The 26,351-nt window shown below is 40.0% G+C and overlaps 1 protein-coding gene across 1 annotated transcript in view; it reads left to right on the top strand.

Moving 5' to 3' along the window:
- Positions 1-7,254: 7,254 nt before the first annotated feature.
- The window catches only part of LOC126295137 (uncharacterized), a 42,718-nt gene continuing 23,621 nt past the window's right edge, over positions 7,255-26,351 (top strand). The window contains exon 1 of the mRNA XM_049987419.1: positions 7,255-7,345. The gene's annotated coding sequence lies outside the window, so the exon portion shown is untranslated. The remainder of the gene's footprint in view (positions 7,346-26,351) is intronic.

The raw sequence follows: 26,351 nt of genomic DNA, 5'->3' as shown, positions 1-26,351 counted from the left end.
CCCGCGAACCATACGCGACTGGAACAGGAAAGGTATATAATGACAGTGGCACGTAAAGTGCCCTCCGCCACACACCCTTGGGTGGCTTGCGGAGTATAAATGTAGATGTGGATGTAGCGCCTAGAACCGCTCGGCCAGCAGATTGAAATTTCCTAATTAAAATTCTCGTCAGGTTTCTAATCACATTGGCGTCTTTACACAGGCTGCTGCCACGAAAACTTAAAAACAGCACCTCCAGCTGCTTAAAAACTTCAAACCACTCATCTGGAAGGACGATTAAGCCACCCCGAGAGAGTTTCTCAATCCACCCAGAACTCGTAAGCTCTCCCGACACATCCATTATCTTGCGACTAGGAGGCCAAGTGATTTGTCTATGGAGGCGCATCTGAAAGCAACTTAGCGGAGACTTTCTAGGAAAAACACTGAAGCTTCTATCAACGGTGACACAGTTAAATCATCGAGTGTAATGTGTCTCATTTCTTGCTCACCTTCTATCATTGACAACGCTTCTTCCTCAGTGCCCAGCACAAGTCCTGTAAACAACTTGCAAGTCAGATAGTTTGACTGGTGAAAAATTGTGTAACTGAATGTCAGCAATACTTTTGTTCATAATTAAGATACGTGTATGGCATTCGAATCCACTAGTAAGGGATGGTCAAAATGGTTCAAATGGCTCTGAGCACTATGGGGCTTAACATCTGAGGTCATCAGTCCCCTAGAACTTAGAACTACTTAAACCTAACTAACCTAAGGACATTACACACATCCATGCTCGAGGCAGGATTCGAACCTGCGACCGGAGCGGTCGTGCGGTTCCAGAATGATCCGCCTAGAACCGCTCGGCCACAACGGCCGGTTAAGGGATGATCATAGGCCATGGTAATTGCTCGTATCTGGGAAAATTTTTCTGAGCAGTCTTGGTTGAACTTTGAGGTCAAATTGTAGACTATGTTTCATATTAGAGAAACAACTCAGTGGTGACCGTGTCGAGACAAGTAACCATTTTGGAAATATTATGATTTCCTACTCTCATTTTTTTTCTCAGATGAAGTAGCATCTGCGAAGAACTTCCTCTAGTGTCTCCATACACAATCAAAAGCACTTGAAATTGGTCACTTGCCAACAAGTACCCTCGAATTCACGACGTCAAACGTATCATTTTCCAACCTAAAAACTTCTTTTTCTTCAGACATTACGAAAGAAATTGCCTCTGACACAGTGACGGAAAGAGCTGGCAGGCAAGATGAACACACTTTCGTCCCTCCCGGAAACTGTCAGATAATGAACAGTACGTTTAGGGCAAAGTTTTAACTCGCCATTATCTTTCAACAACAACTGCTCGATTACGGGTTTTGTTGTTGTTTATCCATCGATTAATGAAAAACCTTCATCCAAAAAGTGATTTAAAAAAGTTTCACCATATGTGGTAGGTCTGAAAATACCCAAACATGTTTCATTTCATCGTTGGGGTTGATGAAGCATGGTTTTATGTAGTCGATGTGGAATTCTTCTACACTTTCCCATTTTTGCATCCCAAATCAGACACTACAACAAATCCTACTTTCTGGGTCTGTTTGATTATACTGGCCAGTAAATTCCGATTCATCATAGTGTCAAAATTATGATACACATGCTGCTTCCAGGTTCCAGATAAACCACGTGCCATAACAACCTGTACCTTGCTATGTGGCCCGTACATGGTGTCGGTTTATTGATCTTAGTAATGCGACTGTCCACATTCATTTCATCAAAACTCAACATTCACAGTCTCTCCGCTCCATTTTAGCCTGTTGCTTGCTTGCTCAATAAGAGCAACATATCTGTGAAATGCTAAGAAGACAGCGAAAAGAATCAGAAATCTATCTTTTTAACATAGAAAATGCCAGTAATGATACACCCATTACGTTCCTCAAATAAATGTAAGTTTTTCTGCACAGAGAGCGCTGAAGTAATGCTTCGCTTACATCTTTCTGACTCCAACGTGTACGCTTACTGGACTTCATGACATATTTATTTCGTGTGTCTGTAAATATTTTTTGTAAAACTTGCTGTACTTTAATTATACTTTAGCATTTTGTCGACACTGAAGGCTTTGACACTACTTCCTGTGTCAGCTTAATGCATGAGACACTAATTTACTTTTCATCGTCAATGTATTGTTTTCAGCTATTAAATGCTGTTTTTCTGTAATTAGTAATAATTATTATTCAAGTCTCTTCATTTCAACCTAAATATGGCCTCTTTCTGTTTTTGTGCTTTGATCTCCCTTCTTTCCCATCGGTCTTAAAGAAGCTAGCGCGTTAAGTGCACATGTATGTATTTCACGATCTTTTCTTCTGTCACTTCTTTGTTGGACAGAGGATTCAGCAGCAACAGCAGGAATGGCTTTAATAACATGCAATGTAGGAACTGCGGTCGGATCTTTATTGGCTCAGAGATAACGTAAATAATAGTCCTCTTTAAAATATATGCTACAGATAGCAGCATTTTTAATGTTAATACTATCACGAGTGCTGTTTTTCTGGGGGGAACACTGGGGGGTGCGTACCCCTAAACTTTTTCGCGGACAAAGTAATCTTTTTACGATGTCGAAAATGTGGAACAGTGCCAAAGATTTATTTCACGGACATAAATTTTTTATTTCATTTTGTGTTGGTAATTGCAATACGAACGGTACCAGTGCAGTTTTTTTGGTGTGAAAATCGATGTCATTGACTGTTTCAAGCATTTCGAAGCTGCGGCAACGGTTCTCCACAACTGAATCGCTGGCAGCCAGTTCGACAAGCATGTACTGCCCTCGCCCGCTAATAGTGGGCGATGGTAGTACTAAACGGATATGCGTACACTCAGATCGCATGCTTCATTTGAGGTGATGTAAACCGAAGTGTTCGATACCACATTCCCTTCTATGTCTGTGTGTTTCTCGATATCGCCCGCTTCATTTGAGCTGCAGTAAAGTCAACTGAAGAGTCTGATACCATTTTTTTGTAGTTCGACACGTTGACGACTTCATGGGTAAAAGCAGATGGATGGTATCTTTGCTTCAGTTATAACTAATTTTCGCTGCACTATATCCCATGCCGGAGTACCCTCAAACTTTTTTTTAGAATAGAACACTGAGTATCACTACTTCTACAGAGCCGAACCCAAGGAGCACATAAGTCTTCTGATTGTAGCTTTTGTATAATTATGTCCTGTGTACTCTGTCCAATTACTATTGCGCAGTGTTTGTACTGTACTACATCATCGTATAACTTATGGACACTCGCTCTTAGAAATAAGTCCTGTATCATACTTTATTTTTGTGGTGCTTATTATGTATACTATAGATAACTGACATTATTTTATTAGTATATACCCGTATAAATTACTACAACCTGAATTATTCGAAAATGACGAAGCCTATTTCACTGTAAAATTATCAAAATTGAACAACAAGTTTTGATCTTATATCTGTTTCTGGACGTCCATTCCAGTCGAGTACATTAATAAATATTTCTCCACCTTCAAATTGTGAAATTTAATTACAATAGTTTTTGCCCCATTGGCAAATTCAGTCTACTACAAGGAATGTTCGATAAAAGCATGAAGCTACTCGTGAATTACTGTAGTTTACAAAATGATAAACTGGACATAACGAGAAAGTAAACAACAACACGAAACTTACTTCAACTCGCATGAGCGCGCGCGCGATCTGCTCACGTATTGCGCAGAACGGTAAAAATCTGTGTTCTGCGCACGCAATCTGCGCCCACGCCCCTCCCCCTTGAAACTTGTGTCGATCGGATGAGCCGACAGGTTGCGCTCGGCTGTTCTTGGAACTACATGTCACTGCGCTTCGTGGTGGCAGACAGCGTAAGGTTACATTCACCTGTTGGACAAGAAATCGTTCGATTCATTCCACGCGAATTTCAAAATTGTTAATTACTAGAGTTTTTTAACCCCGGTAAGTTGTCACTATGTGTCGAAGTACCTAAGCCGCTTATGCAGTTTTTAGGACATCCGGTACAGTTTACTTTACAAAAAAAGTTCTCGAAAGTATGCCCCACAACTAAGAACGTAGTTAGCTACAAATAATTTTTCATCAGAGAAGTGTTGCAGTTCTTATTATCATAATTGACTAATTATACACGTTTCTGAGCGAAGAGGACAATGCAGATAGATTGATGTAAATCCCGTGTTTATTATCGATGTCTGCACAGACATCATTGCGATAGGTTTCCTTCATTAACTCGGAGCTGTTTTTGATGTATAAATGGCGGAGCTTTATGTACTTCGATCGAGAAGTTTATACACAACTACAGCAATTCACGAGTAGCTTCATGCTTTTATGGAACATTCCTTGCAGTAGACTGAATTTGCCAATGGGGCAAAAACTATTGTAATTAAATTTCACCATTTGAAGGTGGAGAAATATTTATTAATGTACTCGACTGGAATGGACGTCCAGAAACAGATATAAGATCAAAACTTGTTGTTCAATTTTGATAATTTTACAGTGAAATAGGCTTCATCATTTTTTAATAATTCAGGTTGTAGTAATTTATACGGGTATATACTAATAAAATAATGTCAGTTATCTATAGTATACATAATAAGCACCACAAAAATAAAATATGATACAGGACTTATTTCTAAGAGCGAGTGTCCATAAGTTATACGATGATATAGTACAGTACAAACACTGCGCAATAGTAATTGGACAGAGTACACAGGACATAATTATACAAAACGTAGAAGCACAATTATACAAAACATAAACACGTCACATTATGATACAGTAGACTATGGGGAAATTTGTTAAATGCTAATATCTTTCTCAGATACCTAAGAGGGGTGAAATGTGTGATCTGAAAGCCAAGCCATACCATTCAGTTTTAAAAATTTTGAGATCCATAAACCAAACATAAATTGGCAATTTGTTGAAAATATTCAGGGGTTTCACTTTGTGACAATTTCCAGTTCTTGCTAACCTGTACCTTGGTATATCGAAATTATGTATAAAACGCATGTTTGACCACTGGCTGCTTTTATTTTAAGCCCAAATATTGACTTGGTTTTAGTCATGGGCCATCTTCACAGATAATGTTTAAAATGGTTTAAGTCACAACATTACATTTATCATTACTTAAATAATGTGTGTAGCATATCATGAATATCAATATACGGCACAGGACTTTTAGAAGTAAACATTCCAATACCAGTTCTGCTCTGTGTACATTTGGTATTAGAATGTTTGCTTCTAAAAATCCTGTGTCGTACATTGATATACATGTTGTTGTTGTTGTCTTCAGTCCTGAGACTGGTTTGATGCAGCTCTCCATGCTACTCTATCCTGTGCAAGCTGCTTCATCTCCCAGTACCTACTGCAACCTACATCCTTCTGAATCTGCTTAGTGTACTCATCTCTCGGTCTCCCTCTACGATTTTTACCCTCCGCGCTGCCCTCCAATGCTAAATTTGTGATATTCATGGCATGCTCCAAATATTAAGTAATGACAAATGTAATGTTGCAGCTTAAACCATTTTAATACTTATCTGTGAAGATTCGCCATGACTGAAACCAGTTATTTAATATTTTAAAGGTGTGTAACATGATGAATTGCCTGTAGGGTACATTCTGTTGCAGAAATACAGGATTCTTGATGTTAAGTGTACTTTCAAACAACGGCGTGAGTTTAGAAAAAAAATTTATCATCATTAGCGTTTTGGTAATAAATAAAAAGTAAACGAAGATTGTCACTGCTGATGACAGCGAGTTAAAAAATTAAAGCAAATTTTCAATGCATATTTTTTATGTAAAGAACCATTATAAAATAAGTGACATTATGTTTCTTTGATACGATTTATAAAATTATAAAGGTCTCAGAAACGAGATATTTAACTTGGACATAGGGCAAATGAGACATTCTGTATCAGTTTCTTCATATAAATTCGGTTTCGATTTAGATGAAATTTTGTATTAATTACACACTTGAGAAGCCTGATATCTGGTATGTGGGAAGAAGAACGTTGCGGCAATATTCTTTCCATAGTTTTCTGGAAAAGCAAGGTTTGAGACATTCAAGATCACAAGTAAGGAAAATGATCTTGAAATCTGTAGTACGGTCATGCAGGTTTACGCGAAACCTCTATTTTTCAGCTTCTCAAACGATTGTCACTCTCCGAAAGCAAAGAAAAAAGTTTTTTGGTGTTATTAATTTTTTGGAAATTTTTATTATCATGCCTGTATCTTGGACAAATTTGCGATTTGCCCCATGACGTAGTGCTCAAAATTCAACCATATTTTTCCATTTTCGAAATAAAAGTTGTATTGAGATAAACAAACGCCCAGTAACCAAAATACGTGACCAGTACGCAGTAGCATACTCTTATAAGGGGCCTGCACACGTTCAGTATTTATTGACAATACTAGCTTGCCAGATCTTCAGTATATTGAAGTGACCTCACACCATCAATAATACTGACAAAAATCATCAGTCGACAACTCGGTTTTACAAGGGCAAACGTCGAACGCCCAAAAGAAAGCATGTATTACAGCTATATAAGCTATAGCTTGCTAGCAACAAAAGACACAGAAAAAGACGAAATGGGTCCGAGAACGGTTGGAAAAAAAGGAGCCATGGCCACATGTTAATTTACTGGCAGTCATAACCGTATACGGGAAAGATTTCATACTTTTTTCCGATGAGTGCTGCACCGTACGGGTACAAATTATTAATACTGAAACGAGATAAAACTGGGAAGCAGACAACTGCAGTCGACAAGAGATTAGGAGCAACTTTTGAGATTTCTGGCGACAGGCAGATCATTCGAATGCCCGATGTCTAGTTCTATAACAGCAGCAAACACAGTTCTAAAAATTCTATGGTAATCTGTGATCAATAATATCTGCCTAGCCGAATGGAAAAACAAACAGTGCACACTAACGCCGTGTAGCTGATATGTGAAACTAACAACATCGGAGTGGAGCATATTGGCAGACCGTCAATACTTGTCCTCACATGTTCAGTATGTATTGACAACACTGAGGATATTTTGAAGACCATCCATACTGCTCGTTCATATTTGTAGTACTGTCAGTACATCGATATCCGCCCTCAGACGGTCAATAATTCGACGACTGACAATGTTGCCACAGTCTAACTTTATGTTAGACTGTGATATTGCAGAACTTGCAACGATCTCTTTAGCTTTCGCTGTCTGCCACAGGACAGCGCTAGGAGTATTGTACTATGCGCTCTTGGGCCAGCGAGCACAATCGATCTGCTCACACGATCAGCACCAAGATTTGCTGTTCCTAGACCCAAGAAGCTGCACTTGCATCTGTTTCTAGCGCTCCCCGGTAACCACTCGAACGAATCTTAAAACAGACGTTTTATAGACCAGAAAAAGTCCATTGTTTTATTAATGCATGTTATCTGACATTTATAAATATAATAAAGTATCCGTGTAATCTATCTTATTGCATTGCATTTCGTCGTAAACAGTTGGCGACACTGACAGCATGTAAACACTAAACATTGAAAAGTATAATGTATGATGCCGGTTGCTGTGTTATACGTGCAGAGTACTGCTGCGAAATATTTCTTCTGATTTGAGGAGTCTATGTAATTTATTTCTTGATGTACATGACTTGCCAATCATTGTAATCACAAAGGAAGTCATCTGCAGCTTTGTCTGCAAAGTAAGTGTCGGTGAAGTTGGCTTTGTGTGTAAAAAAGCAAATTGTCATCTGTAGATTTTGTGTGAATAAATGGAACTTGAATATTTGTTCCACGGTTTCTGTGCACGATGATTCGTTGTGTGTAATGTTTCCAGGCACTACAGTGTCAGTACATCTGAAACGTTTCAAATGACAATATGCCCAAATAGGTTTATATATATCTAGCGGTAAAAATTAAGTACGTAGGGGGCACACCCATGCAGTTTTATTTATGTTTGATATATGCCTATAATATGCTTCAAAATACTAGTGAACAACTTCCTCGTTACCGTGTATTGCGATATTGCTATCAAGAGCGACGAGTCGTTAAGTGACGTATGTTAATATCTGCTGGCACGTCACTTTCGGTGCATATATTTATAGTTTAGTCGTTATAAAGAATGGGAGAAAAAATTTGTTGTGATAACACGTTGATCTTCAGCCTAGCCCGAGGTATATATTAGCTTGATATGTGACAGTTTGATTGTGAATTGACGAAGCCGACGAATCTGGTACTAAAATAAAAAAAAAAAGAAAGTGTTTCTAGTGACAGTCTGAGCAGTACCTTCGCCCGTTGGAAAAATCAATAACGTCACGGGGGTGTGGCCATATTGTTGGCGGCGTTTGTCGCTTGTTCCTGTCACCGGCAGAAGCTGACACTAGTGACGAATAGTGCTAAGTAGAAATGTTACCTCTACACTCCGTGCATGACGACAGCGGTACGGGTTATATTACTGCCACAGTTGTGTTAGACTGTGCTACTACTACGAGAGATGTTTTCAGCTGCTAGCCTATATTGCACTTTATGTTTAACAAGTTCTTATCTGAAACGAACGAAATTCTGCGACTTTATCTACGGAATAATTGTTCTCTTATTTTTGTGGTCCAGTGTATTTTTCATTTTTCTCCCCCTCCTCTCTCTTTATCTTTCTCGCCCCTCCCCCTCCTCCCCCCCCCCCCCCTCCCCTCGGACTTTCCATCAAATCTCCTTGAAACTTGATTCGAAATTAGCCAAAACTGTGCATTGTCTGTACAAATACCAATACCAGCGTAGGGGAATCAAGGAAAGGTTTGGGAAGATAAACCACTGTGGAGTGTGTGGCAGACACTACATTCCCTTATACCAGTTATTAGGGTGTCTTCCCATTACATTCAGATATGGGATGTGGAGGAATGATTTTGAATGCCTCTGTGAGTCCTGTACTTATTCTAATCTTATCCTTATGTGTGCGATACAGAGTTAGTTGGAGTATATTCCTAGACACCATTTAGAGTAAGTTCTTGAAACTTTGCTAAAGGTTTTCTCAGGATAGTTAACGTCTGTTTTCAGGAACCTTGCTGTCCAGTTTCTTAGGCATCACTGTAACACTCTCCCAGGGGTCAAACACACCTGTGCTGCCCTTCTTTGTATACATTCAATTTGCCCTGTTTAGTCCTATTTGGTTCAGGTCCCACACATTTGAGCAGTATTCTATAATGAGTGACACATGTGATTTGTAAGCTATCTCGTTTGTAGACTCGTTGCCCTTTCCCAGTATTCTGACAGTAAACTAAAGTCTATCACCTGCTTTACCCACAACTCAGCCTATGAGATCATTCCATTCAATATCCCTACATAGTGCTACACCCGGGTACTTGTATGAGCTGGCCAATTCTAGCAGTAACTCCATTCATTTTATAGTCATAGGATATTATGTTTTTTCTGTTTTGTGAAGTGCACAATTCTCCATTTCTCAACAACTGAAGCAAGTTGCCAATCTTTACACCACTTTGAAATCTTATCAAGATCTAACTGAATATTTGCGCAGCCTCTTTGACAGTACTTCATCATAGATAATTGCATCATCTACAAAAAGTCTGCAGTTACTATTAATATTGTCTGCAGTGTGCTTGATATACAACATGAACAGCAAGGATCCCAACACACTTCCCTAAGGCACACCCGAAGCTACTTCTACATCTGACGATGACTCTCCATCCGAGATAACACGCTGTGTCCTCCCTAAAAAATTAAAAAAAAAAAAATCCTCAATCCCGTCACAAATTTCGCTTGACATGCCATACGATCGAACTTGTGACAATAAGCATAGGTGTGGTACTGATTGTGAATAAATTACTATTCGGAAATCAAGAAATACTGCATCTTCCTGCCTGCCTTGATCTAAAGATTTCAGAACATCATGTGAGAAAAAATGCTCGTTGGTTCTCACGTGATGTTTCTGGAGTCCATGCTGGTTGGGATTGAGGAGGCGATTCTGTTAAAGACATCACATTATGTTTGAGCTCAGAATATGCACTAAGATTCTAGAACAAATATCTGTCAAGGATATTGGATGGAAGCGTCAGATTCCAGCTGTTTGCTATGACCCGAGACATATTGGTGTTGTGTGTGTCACCACTTAGCTGCGGTGTTTTTGAGTTGGTTGTATTTTACCCCTGCCACCTTCAGAATTTCAAAGACGGTATTCCAATCAACATTGTCAAAAGCTTTCTCTAAGTCTACAAATACTAGAAATGTAGGTTCACCTTTACTTAATCTTTCTTCTAAGATAAGTTGTAGGGTCAGTATTACCTCAGGTGTTCCAGCATTTCTATGGAATCCAAACTGATATTCCCCCGAGGTCGGCTTCTACCAGTTTTTCCACTCGTCTGTGAAGAATTTGCGTTAGTATTTTGCAGCTGTGACTTATTAAACTGATAGTTTGATAATTTTCACATCTGTCAACATCGGCTTACACTATGATTAGGCAAATTACCTACAAGTAAACTGAGGTTCTCTCTGAAGTTTTTGGTTACATCAGGAGATATGTCTCATGGGTGACAGAAGGACCCAATTATCGTTTTGTGCCCATCCCTGAAGTAGAGCTCTGAGGTGGCACAAGATGTGGTTGTGTTTACACAAAACCTCAGTTCTGTTGCATTTGGACTGAGAAGTGTACCACAGTGTTGGCCTGTAGACAGGTACACTTTCACTCTGTTCTGTCCCGTTATTGCATAATCTTCTGGGGCATTGCAGATAATGTGAGAAACATGCGTATTCCACGATGGTATAGAATAAGACTGGGTGTAAAATTAATAATTGAACGCCTTGTAGGAGCCTACACTTGTGTACCAGCACGTATCCTTCCTAAGGGTATTTGTGTGTAATAAGGAGAGTGAATTTAGGATGTACTCAGCAAAACATAAACACAATACAAATGTTCAAATGTGTATGAAATCTTATGGGACTTAACTGCTAAGGTCATCAGTCCCTAAGCTTACACATTACTTAACCTAAATTATCCTAAGGACAAACACACACACACACACCCATGCCTGAAGGAGGACTCAAACCTCCGCCGGGACCAACTGCACAGTCCATGACTGCAGCGCCTTAGACCGCTCGGCTAATCCCGCACAACTAATCACAATACAAAAAGTAGAAACAGTTTCCCTATAGACTATGGATTTCTCACTAGTGTTGAGAATGGATAGTTTTTGCATATTATGGTGAAAGTCTATAACAGGCTGGTAGATTTGAGGGAGGAAATTGAAAATTGCCGGATATTAAAAAAAAAGCAAAAGAATAACACAGCAGGCACTCCTACAACTTGTGAAAATAGTAGGACCTAAGAAAGTAAATTCTGCCTAGTGTATTAGGTAAATACTTTGCAAACACCTGTATCACCGCTCTAAATGCTGGCAAAGTTATGCAAATGCTTTGTTTGCAGTATTAGATCAGAATAGTTCTCGTAGTATAGGAGTATGAAGAAGACTGGCTTTATGCAGCTATCCATGCTAAACTGTCCCGTGCAAGCGTCTTCGTGTCCAAATAATACTGCAACCTACATCCTTCTGAATCTGTTTACTGTATTCTTCTCTTTGTCTCCCTCTATGATTTTTACACCCTTCCCTCAGATTCTAAACTAGAGTGCCCTCGATCTCTCAAAATGTGTCCCACCCTTCTTTTAGTCAAGTTGTGCCACTAATTTCTTCTTTCCCCAGTTCTATTCAGTACCTCCTCGTTAGTTACTTGGTCTACCCATCTAATGTTCAGCATTCTTCTGTAGCATGGGATTTCAATAGCTTCTAATCTCTTCTCGTCTAAACTATTTATTGTCACTGTGTTTCACTTCCATACACGGCCACACTCCAGACAAATTTCTCTACATCAGAAACACTTTAGTTGTCGTTGCTAGTCTACATTTTACATCCTCTCCATTTCGGGCATGACTAGTTATTTTGCTGCCCATATGGCAAGCATCATCTACTGCTTCAAATGTCTTGTTTCCTAATCTAATTCCCTCAGCATCACGTGATTTGACTACATTTAATTAGCTTTAGCTTTGTCTTGTTTTTGTTGATGTTCATTTTGTATCCCCCCTTTGAGGCACTCTCCGTTCTGTTCAGCTGCTCTTCAAAGTCCTTGGGCATCTCTGACAGAGTTGCAGTGTCATCAGCAAACCTCAAAGTTTTTGTTTCTACTGGACTTTAATTCCTTTTCTAAATTTTTGTTTGATTTTCTTTGCTGCTTGCTTAATGTACAGATTCAGTAACATTGGGGTAGGCTACAACCTCCCCCCCCCCCCCCCCCCCCCCTCTCTCTCTCTCTCTCTCTCTCTCTCTCTCTCTCTCTCTCTCTCTCTTCCCAACTATTGCTTCCCTCTCGTGCCCCTGGACCTTCATATAACTACCGTCTGATTTCTACACAAGTTCCAAACAGCCTTTTGTTCCTTGTGCTTTACCCAAGCTACCTTTAGATTTTCAAAGACAGTATTCCAGTCAACATTGTCAAAAGCTTTATATAAGTCTGCAAATGCTGTAAACATAGATTTTACCTTTCCTCAGCCCTTCGTCAAAGAGAATTTCACACCTGTCAGCAACTGCTTTCTTTGGAATTGGAATTACTGCATTGTTCTGGAAGTCTGAGGGTAGTTCCCCTGTCTCATACATATTGCACAACAGGTGGAAGTGTTTTGCCATGGTTATCTCTCCCTAGTTGGTCAATAGTTCTGATGAAATGTTGTCTGTTCCTGGGGTCTCATTTCGACTTGTCTTTTAGCGCTCCATCAAATTCTTCTTGCAGTATCGTATCTCCCATCTTCGCTTCATTTGTGTCCTTTTCCATTTCTGCAGTATTGCCTAAAAGTTAATCCCTCCTGTATAGACCCTCTATGTACTCCTCTCACCTTTCTCTTCCCTACTTCAGACTTTTACCTGTGAGCTCTTGATATTAATACAGCTGCTTCTCTTTTCTCCAAAGGCCTCTCTAATTTTCTTGTAGCCAGTATCTATCTTTCCCATAGTGAAATATGTTTCTAAATCCTTTCATTTGTCCTCTAGACATTCCTGTTTAGCCATTTGACACTTCCTGACGACCTCATTTTTTAGAAGTTTGTATTCCCTTTCAGCTTCATTTACTGCATTTTTTATATTTCGTTCTTTCAATATATCCTGGTTTATTCAAGGATTTCTACTAGACCCCGTCTTTTTATCCATTTATTTCATCTCTCAAAGCTACTTATTTGTCCCCTACTGTATTCTTTTCCCCTATTCTAGTCAGCCATTCCCTAATGCTCCATCTGAAATTCACAGTCTGGTTATTTCAGCTGATCGAGGTCCCATTTCCTTAATTTTCTACCTTTTTGCAATTTTTTCAGTTTTAATCTACATAACCAATAACTTGTGGCCAGAATCCACACGCACCTGGAAATGTCTTACAATTTAAAATCTGCTTCTGAAATCTGTCTTACTATATTATAATCAGTCTGAAACTTACTGGTGTCTCCATGTCTCTTCCACCTGTACAACCTTCTTTTGTGATTCTTAAAGCATGTGTTATCAATTATTAAATTATGCTCTGTGCAAAATTCTACCAGGCGGCTTCCTTTTTCATTCCTTTCCCTGAGCCAGTAGTCACCTATTACTTTTCCTTCTCTTCCTTTTCCTATGTCGTCATACATTTCTTTAAACTCTTTGTCATCTACAGAGCTTGTTGGCATATAAACTTGCACTACTGTGGTGGGTGTGGGATCCGCGTGTATCTTGGCTACTATAATTTATTCACTCTGCTGTTTGTAGTAGCTAACTGGCATTCCTATTTTCTTATTTTTAAACCTCCTCGTGCATTACCCATATTTGATTTCATATTTGTAACTTTGTATTCACATGACCAGAAATATTGTTTCTGCTGCCACGAAACTTCATTAATCCCCATTGTATCTAATTTCAAACTATCATTTCCCTTTTCGAATTTTTTAACCTAACTGCTCAATTAAGGGATCTAACATTCAAAACACTGATTGGTAGAATGCCAGTTTTGTTTCTCCTAATGATGATGACAGCCTCCTGAGTAGGCCCCAAATAGGGGACTATTTATCTCCAGAATATTTTACCCAGAGGATGGCATCATTTAACCATAAAGAAGAACTGCATGTCTTAGGGGAAAAATTATGACTGTAGTTTACCCTTGGTTCAGCCATTTGGAGTACTAGCACAGAATGGCCATTTTGGTTGGTATTAAGATTCCAGATCAGTCAGTCATCCAGCCCCTGTTGCCAATGTAATTACTGAAAAGGCTGTTGCACCTCTTCAGGAACCACACATTTGTCTGGTCTCTCAACAGATACCCATCTGCTGTGTTGGATGGTACAGCCATATGTATCACTGAGGTATGCAAGCCACCCCACCAATGGCAAGGTCGATGGTTCTTTCGGGAGGAGGGGGTGAGCTGTGGTCGTAATTTGCTGTTACTATTCTCTAAAGTGGCTGTTTCTGCTCATTGCTTGACTCATTCCAAATATCTAAAAGATGTTCTTAATGATAGCATCTACAGAATAGGATTCGTGAATCAGTGAACGAACATGTGAACAACAGAGCTTCTCAATCCTTGAAACAAGATTCATGACAGAGCACAAACTCAATTCTGAAAGCTCGACAAGAAGGCAACACGGAAATTATTTTTGTGTTTTTCTTCTTTTTTTTACTATGATTGGGTAAATTACTGTTCTGTTGAATCTGAATTTTAGTGTCGGCCTCAAAAACTGTTAATACATTCCAGTTGGGCTACAGTAATTGCTGCAGTCCCCAGAAGTCGTAAATATTTTTGACTTCTTTGTGTGGTTCCTGCTTATAAGACAAAAGAGAAAAGCAGATTTCTGTCTGTTTCAGAAATGCTATCGCTAGTTTTGAAACTGCCTTCGTTAAATTTGGAGCCAAATTCTTCAAGCAGTCCCAGAATTTCATCATAGCATGGCAAACTTTTGCGATGAAGACATCTACGGAGGCACATTGCGACAGCTACTTTGTGGTAACTGATCACGCCTGTAACATATTTTTCAAGTCACATAGCAGTTGTGAAAGTTGGAACATCCATCTGGCCGCTCTCCGAAGTACGAAAAAAGCAAACAATTGACTTTGAGCCCTCACTTCTCAGAACTAATGCATTGTGAAGTGAAAATTACAAAGACTTAGCTCTGAGATTCTTAGAGTGCTGATTATCAGGGAAGCCAAACACACCTGTAGTCTCTGCGGGCAGCGACTGGAATATGTTAAAGGGTCACATGTGAACAGCACGGTGGCATAATGTTTTGGATTATGAACAAGATGCAAAATTTATATTTTTCTGTATCTAAAAGTAGTTGAAAGCTGTCTAGTGAACCCACTTGTACAGTTGCAGGTGACATGATGTATGCTGAGAAAAATTGCAACAAAAACTCAGAAAGTATGCCAGAAACAGCGGCAACAATCATAAAACTGTGTGATGGTGTGTAGTAGATAAGAATCAAAATAACCACTGATGAAGGCAACATATATGTCAGTGAAGCTAGTCTGGCAACAAATAAATAAGTAAATAAAACAAAAAAAAAGTAATTGCATCAAGGTGGACCCACAGTCCCATATTGTTGGCAAAAAGTGTGTTTCTTACACACAAGTGTGTACCCTAAGGGTGGCAATTCTTGTAGAAAACCTGGAATTCTCAGGAATTACATTTTACCTGGAAAAATCACAGAAATCTTAGGGAATTTTGTGTTTTTAACCTAGCATTGAAATTGGATTTTATTGAGTTTTTTAAATCACCAATTATAAAGTACTTAATATCTCAGAAGCGTGTCAATTATATGAATATTATTCCATATAAATTATCAATGTTTAAAAACAATGGAGCATGAGTGCATGTTGTGGAAGGAAATGGGCCATTTTCTTTTATAGGGAAGCATTGCAACATTTGCTTTTATCGATGTAGGGAAATCACTGGAAGCCTAAATGCAGGTGGATGTGCAGGGATTTGAACTGTTGTCCTCCAAAATGCGAGTCCAAAGCCTTACCCCCCCCAGCACCTGGTCACTCGGTGCATGAGCATTTGAGAGAAGTGTGAGGAACATTACGGTTCCTTATGTTGATGCAATCATTACTGCGTCACCCGTACCCCACCACCCACTTATGGGTGAGCCTCTTCTTGTTAAAGTTAATAGGATTTGCAGTTGGTATTTTCATAGGAATTTAATGGAATACTCTGAAATATAACTACAGGATGTACAACAAAACGTACAAACAGTATACTGTACATTTTATTCAATTACAACTGTTTACGATAACATTTTACATTATACTTTGTCACATAGTGTTTGTTAAAACATGCTAAACACATTTGAGGTGATGTTGGACTATTGTAATAATAGGTCATAGCTTTTTCACATTTTTCTGTGCTTTTTGGGGTTTGACAATTTTCCCCCTTATTTTGGTAACATACACCACACATCCTTTGTATAGGCTTGCCCTGCTGATTCAGAAGAGTCTCTAAATGATGGGACACATTTCTTGTTTTATTTATGATACTGTTGGTCATAGCATTTTCCATGGACAACCATTTGGTAACATGTTCCCCAAATTTTCTTATTTCTACTTGTATTTATGGGTTTCTGGTACATGGTGTGAGCATTGTTCCTAAAAGCAAATGTAATGGTGGTTTCAAATACCAGTTTGTACCCTTCGGTATCATTGTGTCATATGACATCATGCATTCGCTTCTGTCAATGCTAGATTTTCCATTGTTATATGCCAATATTTCCAAAGGTGCCCATTCCAGAGGATGATTGCAGTGTGTAGACTCTGAGCTTGATGTCGTAATAGGTTTGTTTATTGTTGATATCATCCTAACATTGTGAATATCCTTCCACAATACCATTATCGTCTTTAGGTGCTCTCGTAAATGGGTACAACATTACAAAATGTGGCGTAAATTTTTTGTTGTACCATGCAGTTCCAATGACAAGCATTTTGAATTTTAGACATTTGACTGCTAATTCATAGCTCATGTAAAAGTTGTCAACAGAGTTTCCTTCATTTAGCAATTTAGCTGAAAGTTCAGTGGAGATATTTTTGGCTATGTCAGTTCACTTTCTTCCACTGGTATCTCATCCAGAATATACTTACTCCCACTGGTATCTCATCCAGAATATGGTTTCACAGACCATGTATACCTTTCGGTTTTATACTCTACTCATGCAATTTTGTAGTATGTATTGACTGAACCTTAGTCACACCCTCCAACGAACCGTTGTCTCGTCAACCACAGTATCTTCGCCTGGCAAAAAGACTTTTTGATAGTTGTCGTCAGTATGTTTAGGAGTGGTAAAACTTTTCAAAGTCTGTTACTTTCATCTGTCATTTCATTATATGCAAAATGAAAGTTTGCTAACAGTAATTCAAAATGATTACAGGAAATCCTGCAGCACATAAACGAAAAGTTGTAAATAGGGTTTGCTGACAAACTTCTCTGTACTAGGCCCATCTAAATCATCAGTCCAACAAAGTTAGTAATTTCCTTAGATGTGATAGGTTTCTGTCTGTTCAGTCAAGCACGTTCAGTCATTTCATGATGATGCAGTTTCTGCTCTGCGTATCTATTAGTCTCTGTGACTAAAAGGCTCACCACTATGTCATTTAAGAATAGCAAAAGCACTAATATCAGATGACAAATCCATCAGACGCCCACGTTTCCTGGAAAACAGAAGCGACCTGCCTGTTAGCGAGTTCATTCCGCTGGATATTGTCCAGTAAGTCATCAACAGAGTTCAGTTCCCCTTCTTTCTGCATCAAATTCATCCAACATGTTGTCAAGGTTTCCACTTGATTATGATTCCTCCAGATCAGGGTCTGAACTTATTGAAATTCTATTTGGAACTTTCCATCTAAAATACACTACTTTTCACGTAAAACACACTACTTTGTCACTACTATTCACCTCACTTTCATTTATTCTTTTACGTCGTCTGAGGAACATTATGAGGATACGAAGGTCATCTACGTGCGAGTCACTGTATGCTTCTTGACTCAGTGCCGGATCTGGAATAACTGCAGTGAGATCACAGGCAGTTCTCTAGCTGAAGTTCGTATTACTTTCCCCGTTGTGTAACTGGACACTTTATTCTTTGTAATGAATCAAAGGTTCTGCGACATAGATCACGGGCAACTCGAGTTGCATTGTTGCTATTCCTGCTTATCACTCTGTTTATGGAATGAAATTTTCACTCTCCAGTGTAGTGTGCACTGATATGAAACTTCCTGGCAGATTAAAACTGTGTACTGGACTGAGACTCAAGCTCGGGATCTTTGCCTTTTGTGGGCAAGTACTTTACCAACTGAGCTACCCAAGCACGACTCACACCCCGTCCTCACAGCTTTACTTCTGCCAGTACGTCGTCTCCTACCTTCCAAACTTCACAGAAGCTTTGCGAACCTTGCAGAACTAGCACTCCTGGAAGAAAGGATATTGCGGAGACATGGCTTAGCCACAGCCTGGGAGATGTTTCTAGAATGAAATTTTCACTCTACAGCGGAGTGTGCGCTGATATGAAACTTCCTGGCAGATTAGTTTTGCAAGGTTCCCAGGAGAGCTTCTGTGAAGTTTGGAAGGTAGGAGACGAGGTACTGGCAGACTTAAAGCTGTGAGGATGAGGTGTGAGTTGTACTTGGGTAGCTCAGGTGGTATAGTACTTGCCCACAAAAGGCAATAGTCCCGAGTTTGTGTCTCGGTCCGGCACACAGTTTTAATCTGCCAGGAAGTTTCACTCTGTTTATGTTCCAGCAGTCCGACAATCGGATTTGGTCCCTATGTGAAATTCAGCTGAATTGTGTTGGCTGACGAATGTGTTAAAGGTTTAATTGGTAGGCCTACTATTTGGATGGGCACCTGCAAGAATTTATCTTGGGGGGGGGGGGGGAGGTTTTGGGTGTCAGTCTTCTGAAATTGCCATTTTTGATACAACTGATTCATGAAGTTTGAGAACGTATAGCGCCCCAATAGTTAAATTACATCTACATCTACATCCGTACCCCGCAAGCCACCTGACGGTGTGTGGCCGAGGGTACCCTGAGTACCTCTATCGGTTCTCCCTTCTATTCCAGTCTCGCATTGTACGTGGAAAGAAGGATTGTCGGTATGCTTCTGTGTGGGCTCTAATCTCTCTGATTTTATCCTCATGGTCTCTTCGCGAGATATACGTAGGAGGGAGCAATATACTGCTTGACTCCTCGGTGAAGGTATGTTCTCGAAACTTTAACAAAAGCCCGTAATTACTCAACAGCAGCATTATTGACAGCTTTTATGTTTGTCACTTTGCTATCAAGATGGTAAGCATATTTTATTAGTATAAAGAAAGTACATATTGTTCATATTATAAATATGACTATGAATACCACTATATTGGGTCAACAATCTTTTAATCTTCTTAAATTCATAGCATTCGGTGGGTTTGTCACAAAACATTTGCTTGTTCATTCATGTACAAATAATTTTAGATTTTCACAGAAAATTGTCTCAAATCAAAAAAAAGTCAGAATTATTGAGAAAATGCTATTGGTTAGCAACAGAAATAATCAGGAAAAGGTCTCAGGTTATTACTCTGCAAACTGTAGAGCCAGAAGTAAACGTTTAAAAAGGTCAAGGTTTTCTCCATCACGATTGGCAATGCTAAATCTGCAGTTTAGTAGAGTTGTAGGCAGTCATTGCTAGACACATTTGTAATGAATATAACATTGTGCCTGAGATTGTGGGAGGAGCCAGGTGCCCCTCTTGACCATCCTTGTGAACATCTAAGACTACTTGTAATCACAGACTTTTCACAGTTATCAGGAGAGTCGTTTTAGGAAACTAGTAATTTTTACCGCAGTTTAATCTTGTTTTGTGTGCCGCCTTAAATTGTTACAAGCAATCAGCAATGTTTTAGCTCCACAGATTAAAAGATAATCAGCAGGCTTAAGTTAGTTATTTTTCTGCATCCTTTTACACATTGCACTGGCCAAAATCGAGCCCCACTGTGAATGCTGTTCCCAAACACGGCATGAGTTGGTTGACACTCGCAAGCAGCTCAAAATCGCCCTGACTGCTGTCAAAATATTAGCAGCTGCTGCGATTCGGTGTGTTGGAAGAGCTCCCGAGAGTCGTGTACCTGTGATACCTGTACGAGAGGTGCCTCGAATATTATCTTCTCCTGCAGAAACTACAGGGTCTGTCAGTACCCGTCCACTTGACTGTGAATGGCGTGTCAATGGTAGATCCAGGTGTCCTGTATGGGGTTGACAGGGACCAGGGAGGACTTGAGGTGTTGTACCAATCACCCTAACTGACAAGTTTGAGGTGCTGTCTTTCACTGAAACTCACCCTGTGGGACTCACTTCATGTGTTGTGGGGAAACCTGTGCTGTCCAGTGTCAGGAAGAGGCAAACACAAAATGGTAGGGTTCTGATAGTCGTTGTTGTTGTTGTTGTTGTTGTTGTCGTCATCTTCAGTGCTGAGACTGGTTTGATGCAGCTCTCCTTGCTACTCTATTCTGTGCAAGCTTCTTCATCTCCCAGTACCTACTGCAGCCTACATCCTTCTGAATCTGCTTAGTGTATTCATCTCTTGGTCTCCCTCTACAATTTTTACCCTCCACGCTGCCCTCCAATAGTAAATTGGTGATCCCTTGATGTCTCAGAACATGCCCTACCAACCGATCCCTTCTTCTGGTCAAGTTGTGCCACAAACTTCTCTTCTCCCCAATCCTATTCAATACCTCCTCATTAGTTATGTGATCTACCCATCTAATCTCCAGCATTCTTCTGTAGCACCACATTTCGAAAGCTTCTATTCTCTTCTTGTCCAAACTATTTATCGTCCACGTTTCACATCCATACATGGCTACATTCCATACAAATACTTTCAGAAATGACTTCCTGACACTTAAATCTATACCCGATGTTAACAAATTTCTCTTCTTCAGAAACGCTCTCCTTGCCATTGCCAGTCTACATGTTATATCCTCTCTACTTCGACCATCATCAGTTATTTTGCTCCCCAAATAGCAAAACTCCTTCACTACTTTAAGTGTCTCATTTCCTAATCCAATTCCCTCAGCAGCACCCGACGTAATTCGACTACATTCCATTATCCTCATTTTGCTTTTGTTGATGTTCATCTTATATCCTCCTTTCAAGACACTATCCATTCCATTCAACTGCTCTTCCAAGTCTTTTTCTGTCTCTGACAGAATTACGATGTCATCGGCAAACCTCAAAATTTTTATTTCTTCTCCATGGATTTTAATATCAACCCCGAATTTTTCTTTTGTTTCCTTTACTGCTTGCTCAATACACAGATTGAATAACATCGAATCCTGTCTTACTCCCTTCCCAACAACTGCTTCCCTTTCATGTCCCTCGACTCATAACTGCCATCTGATTTCTGTGCAAATTGTAAATAGCCTTTCGCTCCCTGTTTTTTACCCCTGCCACCTTTAGAATTTGAAAGAGAGTATTCCAGTCAACATTGTCAAAAACTTTCTCTAAGTCTACGAATGCTAGAAACGTAGGTTTGCCTTTCCTTAATCTTTCTTATAAGATAAGTTGTAAGGTCAGTATTGCCTCACCTGTTCCAACATTTCTACGGAATCCAAACTGATCTTCCCCGAGGTCGGTTTCTACTAGTTTATCCATTCGTCTGTAAAGAATTCGTGTTAGTATATTGCAGCTGTGGCTTATTAAACTGATAGTTCCGTAATTTTCACATCTGTCAATACCTGCTTTCTTTGGGATTGGAATTATTATATTCTTCTTGAAGTCTGTTTCATACATCTTGCTCACCAGATTGTAGAGTTTTGTCAGGACTGGCTCTCCCAAGGCTGTCAGTAGTTCCAATGGAATGTTGTCTACTCCGGGGGCCTTGTTTCGACTCAGGTCTTTCAGTGCTCTGTCAAACTCTTCACGCAGTATAGTATCTCACATTTCATCTTCATCTACATCCTCTTCCATTTCCATAATATTGTCCTCAAGTACATCGCCCTTGTATAGACCCTCTATATACTCCTTCCACCTTTCTGCTTTCCCTTCTTTGCTTAGAACTGGGTTTCCATCTGAGCTCTTGATGTTCATACAAGTGGTTTTCTTATCTCCAAAGGTCTCTTTAATTTTCCTGTAGGCAGTATCTATCTTACCCCTAGTGAGATAAGCCTCTATGTCCTTACATTTGTCCTCTAGCCATCCCTGCTTAGCCATTTTGCACTTCCTGTCGATCTCATTTGTGAGACGTTTGTATTCCTTTTTGCCTGCTTCATTTACTGCATTTTTATATTTTCTCCTTTCATCAATTAAATTCAATATTTCTTCTCTTACCCAAGGATTTCTACTAGCCCTCGTCTTTTTACCTACTTGATTATCTGCCGCCTTCACTACTTCATCCCTCAAAGCTACCCATTCTTCTTCTACTGCATTTGTTTCCGCCATTCCTGTCAATTGTTCCCTTACGCTCTCCCTGAAACTCTGTACAACCTCTCGTTCTTTCAGTTTATCCAGGTCATATCCGCATTACTATTTTCCTATTCATTAATAAACCTACTCCTGCATTACCCCTATTTGATTTTGTGTTTATACCCCTGTAGTCACCTGACCACAAGTTTTGTTCCTCCTGCCACCGAACTTCACTAATTCCCACTATATCTAACTTTAACCTATCCATTTCCCTTCTTAAATTTTCTAACCTACCTGCCCGATTAAGGGATCTGACATTCCAGACTCCGATCCGTAGACCGCCAGTTTTCTTTCTGCTGATAACGACATCCTCTTGAGTAGTCCTCGCCCGGAGATCCGAATGGGGGACTATTTTACCTCCGGAATATTTTACCCAAGAGGACGCCATCATCATTTAATCATACTGTAAAGCTGCATGCGCTCGGGAAAGATTACGGCTGTAGTTTCCCCTTCCTTTCAGACGTTCGCAGTACCACAACAGCAAGGCTATTTTGGTTAATGCTGCAAGGCCAGATCAGTCAATCATCCAGACTGTTGCCCTTGCAACTACTGAAAAGGCTGCTGCCCCTCTTCGGGAACCACGTGTTTGTCTGGCCTCTCAACAGATACCCCTCCGTTGTGGTTGCACCTCCGGTACGGCTATCTGTATCGCTGAGGCACGCAAGCCTCCCCACCAACGGCAAGGTCCACGGTTCATGGGGGGAGGCTGATAGTCATCAGCAGCTGAAATATGTGGAAAATGATGGTACTCGTTTGGGAAATGGCTGCAAGGGACAGGAAAGGACACCTGTTGCACTCAGTATGTATGCCTGGGGGCTTCATTCAAGATGTTGAAGAGGCTATTCCAGCGGCCACTGTGGGAACAGAGTGCAACAGCTGCAGATTCCAGCGCACGTTGGGACAAATGAGCCTGTCGTTGGGCTCTGAAGTCATTCTTGGGTCATTCCAGTGACTGGCAGAGAAGGTTGAGAAGACCAACCTTGTGCGTGGGGGTTTCAACGAAGCTCACAGTTTGCAGCATTGTCCCCTTGTAGTGGGCAATAAAAAGAAAACAAAAGGTTGAAAATGTGGGTAGAAATAGTGAGTAAAAAGGGGTTTTAAAATCGTTATTGACCATGAAAAATGGAAAGAATGAAGTGCAAATCAGAATTCGTATTACAGAAAAGCTATTGGACTTCCTGATTCAGGAAAGATATTGTTTGGGTGGTCCTTGTGGCGTTTCTGAGCAAAAGTCGAACCAATATTATTTGAAAGAGAACAAAGCATAACAAAATGTGATTAACAGGGGGAAATGGCGTAGAGAAGAGTTCATTCTTTACCGTGTAAACATGTCTTGTCTCGTGCAGCGTCCAGGTCTTGTTCTCCAAGAATCTCCTGCTTCATTTCTGTGTCAAAAGTCTGCTCCGAAATCTTGCAATAAATTTACTAATGTATACAATTAAAACCATCTTGATATTGAATGCAATGTATTTTACGTTGCTGCTTCCATCCTCCAAATTTCATACAAACTTCCACAATATGTCTGCGCATTAATAAGTTTTTTCATCTTAATCCGACCAAGACTAGCTAATAAGTTTTTACGTCTGAATCATATTAAGACTAGCGAATAAGTGAAATTAACCTTCTGCTCTCAACAGACAAGAGCGGGTAGAAAACAAAAAGTTACAATTTTTGTACCTTCATTTTCTTATATATTTTTTAATCTCTGCCATCAAGCGCTCATACAGCTGCGGCGGTATAATTTTTATCTGAGGGAACGAGTGTAGCGCGGCGAAATTCAAAGTCCCACTACATCCCCTGAACTGATAGTGGCCCTTTGGTGCTGAGTTGAGTGGAAGGACTTTGAAAGTTCTGTGACAAGCTAGGCTGTGACTTCCTGGACTTGTGCCCTAGGTTGAGGACTGTAGGGTCCCTTTAAATAGGTCAGGTGTGCACTACACATCAGAGGCTGCTGCTCAGGTAGCTGAGTGTATGTGGGGTTGCACACAAGGGTTTTTTAGATTTGGCAACTCTCCATCCAATCCAGATAACGATGTTGTTGTTGTTGTTGTTGTTGTTGTCTTCAGTCCTGAGACTGGTTTGATGCAGCTCTCCATGCTACTCTATCCTGTGCAAGCTGCTTCATCTCGCAGTACCTACTGCAACCTACACCCTTCTGAATCTGCTTAGTGTACTCATCTCTCGGTCTCCCTCTACGATTTTTATCCTCCACGCTGCCCTCCAATGCTAAATTTGTGATCCCTTGATGCCTCAAAACATGTCGTACCAACCGATCCCTTCTTCTAGTCAAGTTGTGCCACAAACTTCTCTTCTCCCCAATCCTATTCAATACCTCCTCATTAGTTACGTGATCTATCCACCTTATCTTCAGCATTCTTCTGTAGCACCACATTTCGAAAGCTTCTATACTCTTCTTGTCCAAACTAGTTATCGTCCATGTTTCACTTTCATACATGGCTACACTCCAAACAAATACTTTCAGAAACGACTTCCTGATACATAAATCTATATTCAATGTTAACAAATTTCTCTTCTTCAGAAACGCTTTCCTTGCCATTGCCAGTCTACATTTTATATCCTCTCTACTTCGACCATCATCAGTTATTTTGCTCCCCAAATAGCAAAACTCCTTTACTGCTTTAAGTGTCTCATTTCCTAATCTAATTCCCTCAGCATCGACCGATTTCATTTGACTACATTCCATTATCCCGTTTTGCTTTTGTTGATGTTCATCTTATACCCCCCTTTCAAGACACTGTCCATTCCGTTTAACTGCTCTTCCAAGTCCTTTGCCGTCTCTGACAGAATTACAGTGTCATCGGCGAACCTCAAAGTTTTTACTTCGTCTCCATGAATTTTAATACCTACTACAAATTTTTCTTTTGTTTCCTTTACTGCTTGCTCAATATACAAATTAAATAACATCGGGAGAGGCTACAACCCTGTCTCACTCCTTTCCCAACCACTGCTTCCCTTTCATGCCCCTCGACTCTTATGACTGCCATCTGGTTTCTGTACAAATTGTAAATAGCCTTTCGCTCCCTGTATTTTACCCCTGCCACCTTTAGAATTTGAAAAAGAGTACTCCAGTCAACATTGTCAAAAGCTAGAAACGTAGGTTTGCCTTTTCTTAATCTTTCTTCTAAGATAAGTCGTAAGGTCAGTATTGCCTCACGTGTTCCAACATTTCGACGGAATCCAAACTGATCGTCCCCGAGGTCCGCATCTACCAGTTTTTCCATTCGTCTGTAAAGCATTCGCGTTAGTATTTTGCAGCTGTGACTTATTAAACTGATAGTTCAGTAATTTTCACATCTGTCAGCACCTGCTTTCTTTGGGATTGGAATTATTATATTCTTCTTGAAGTCTGAGGGTATTTCGCCTGTCTCGTACATCTTGCTCACCAGATGGTAGAGTTTTGTCAGGACTGGCTCTCCTAAGGCCGTCAGTAGTTCTAATGGAATGTTGTCTACTCCAGGGGCCTTGTTTCGACTCAGGTCTTTCAGTGCTCTGTCAAACTCTTCACGCAGTATCGTATCTCCCATTTCGTCTTCATCTACTTCCTCTTACATTTCCATAATATTGTCCTCAAGTACATCGCCCTTGTATAAACCTTCTATATACTCCTTCCATCTTTCTGCCTTCCCTTCTTTGCTTAGAACTGGGTTGCCATCTGAGCTCTTGATATTCATACACGTGGTTATCTTCTCTCCAAAGGTCTCTTTAATTTTCCTGTAGGCAGTATCTATCGTACCCCTAGTGAGATAAGCTTCTACATCCTTACATTTGTCCTCTAGCCATCCCTGTTTAGCCATTTTGCACTTCCTGTCGATCTCATTTTTGAGACGTTTGTATTCCTTTTTGCCTGCTTCATTTACTG

Source organism: Schistocerca gregaria, chromosome 11 (genome assembly GCF_023897955.1).
Source record: "Schistocerca gregaria isolate iqSchGreg1 chromosome 11, iqSchGreg1.2, whole genome shotgun sequence".
Lineage (NCBI taxonomy): Eukaryota > Metazoa > Arthropoda > Insecta > Orthoptera > Acrididae > Schistocerca > Schistocerca gregaria.
This window is presented reverse-complemented; position numbering and strand designations above follow the sequence as displayed.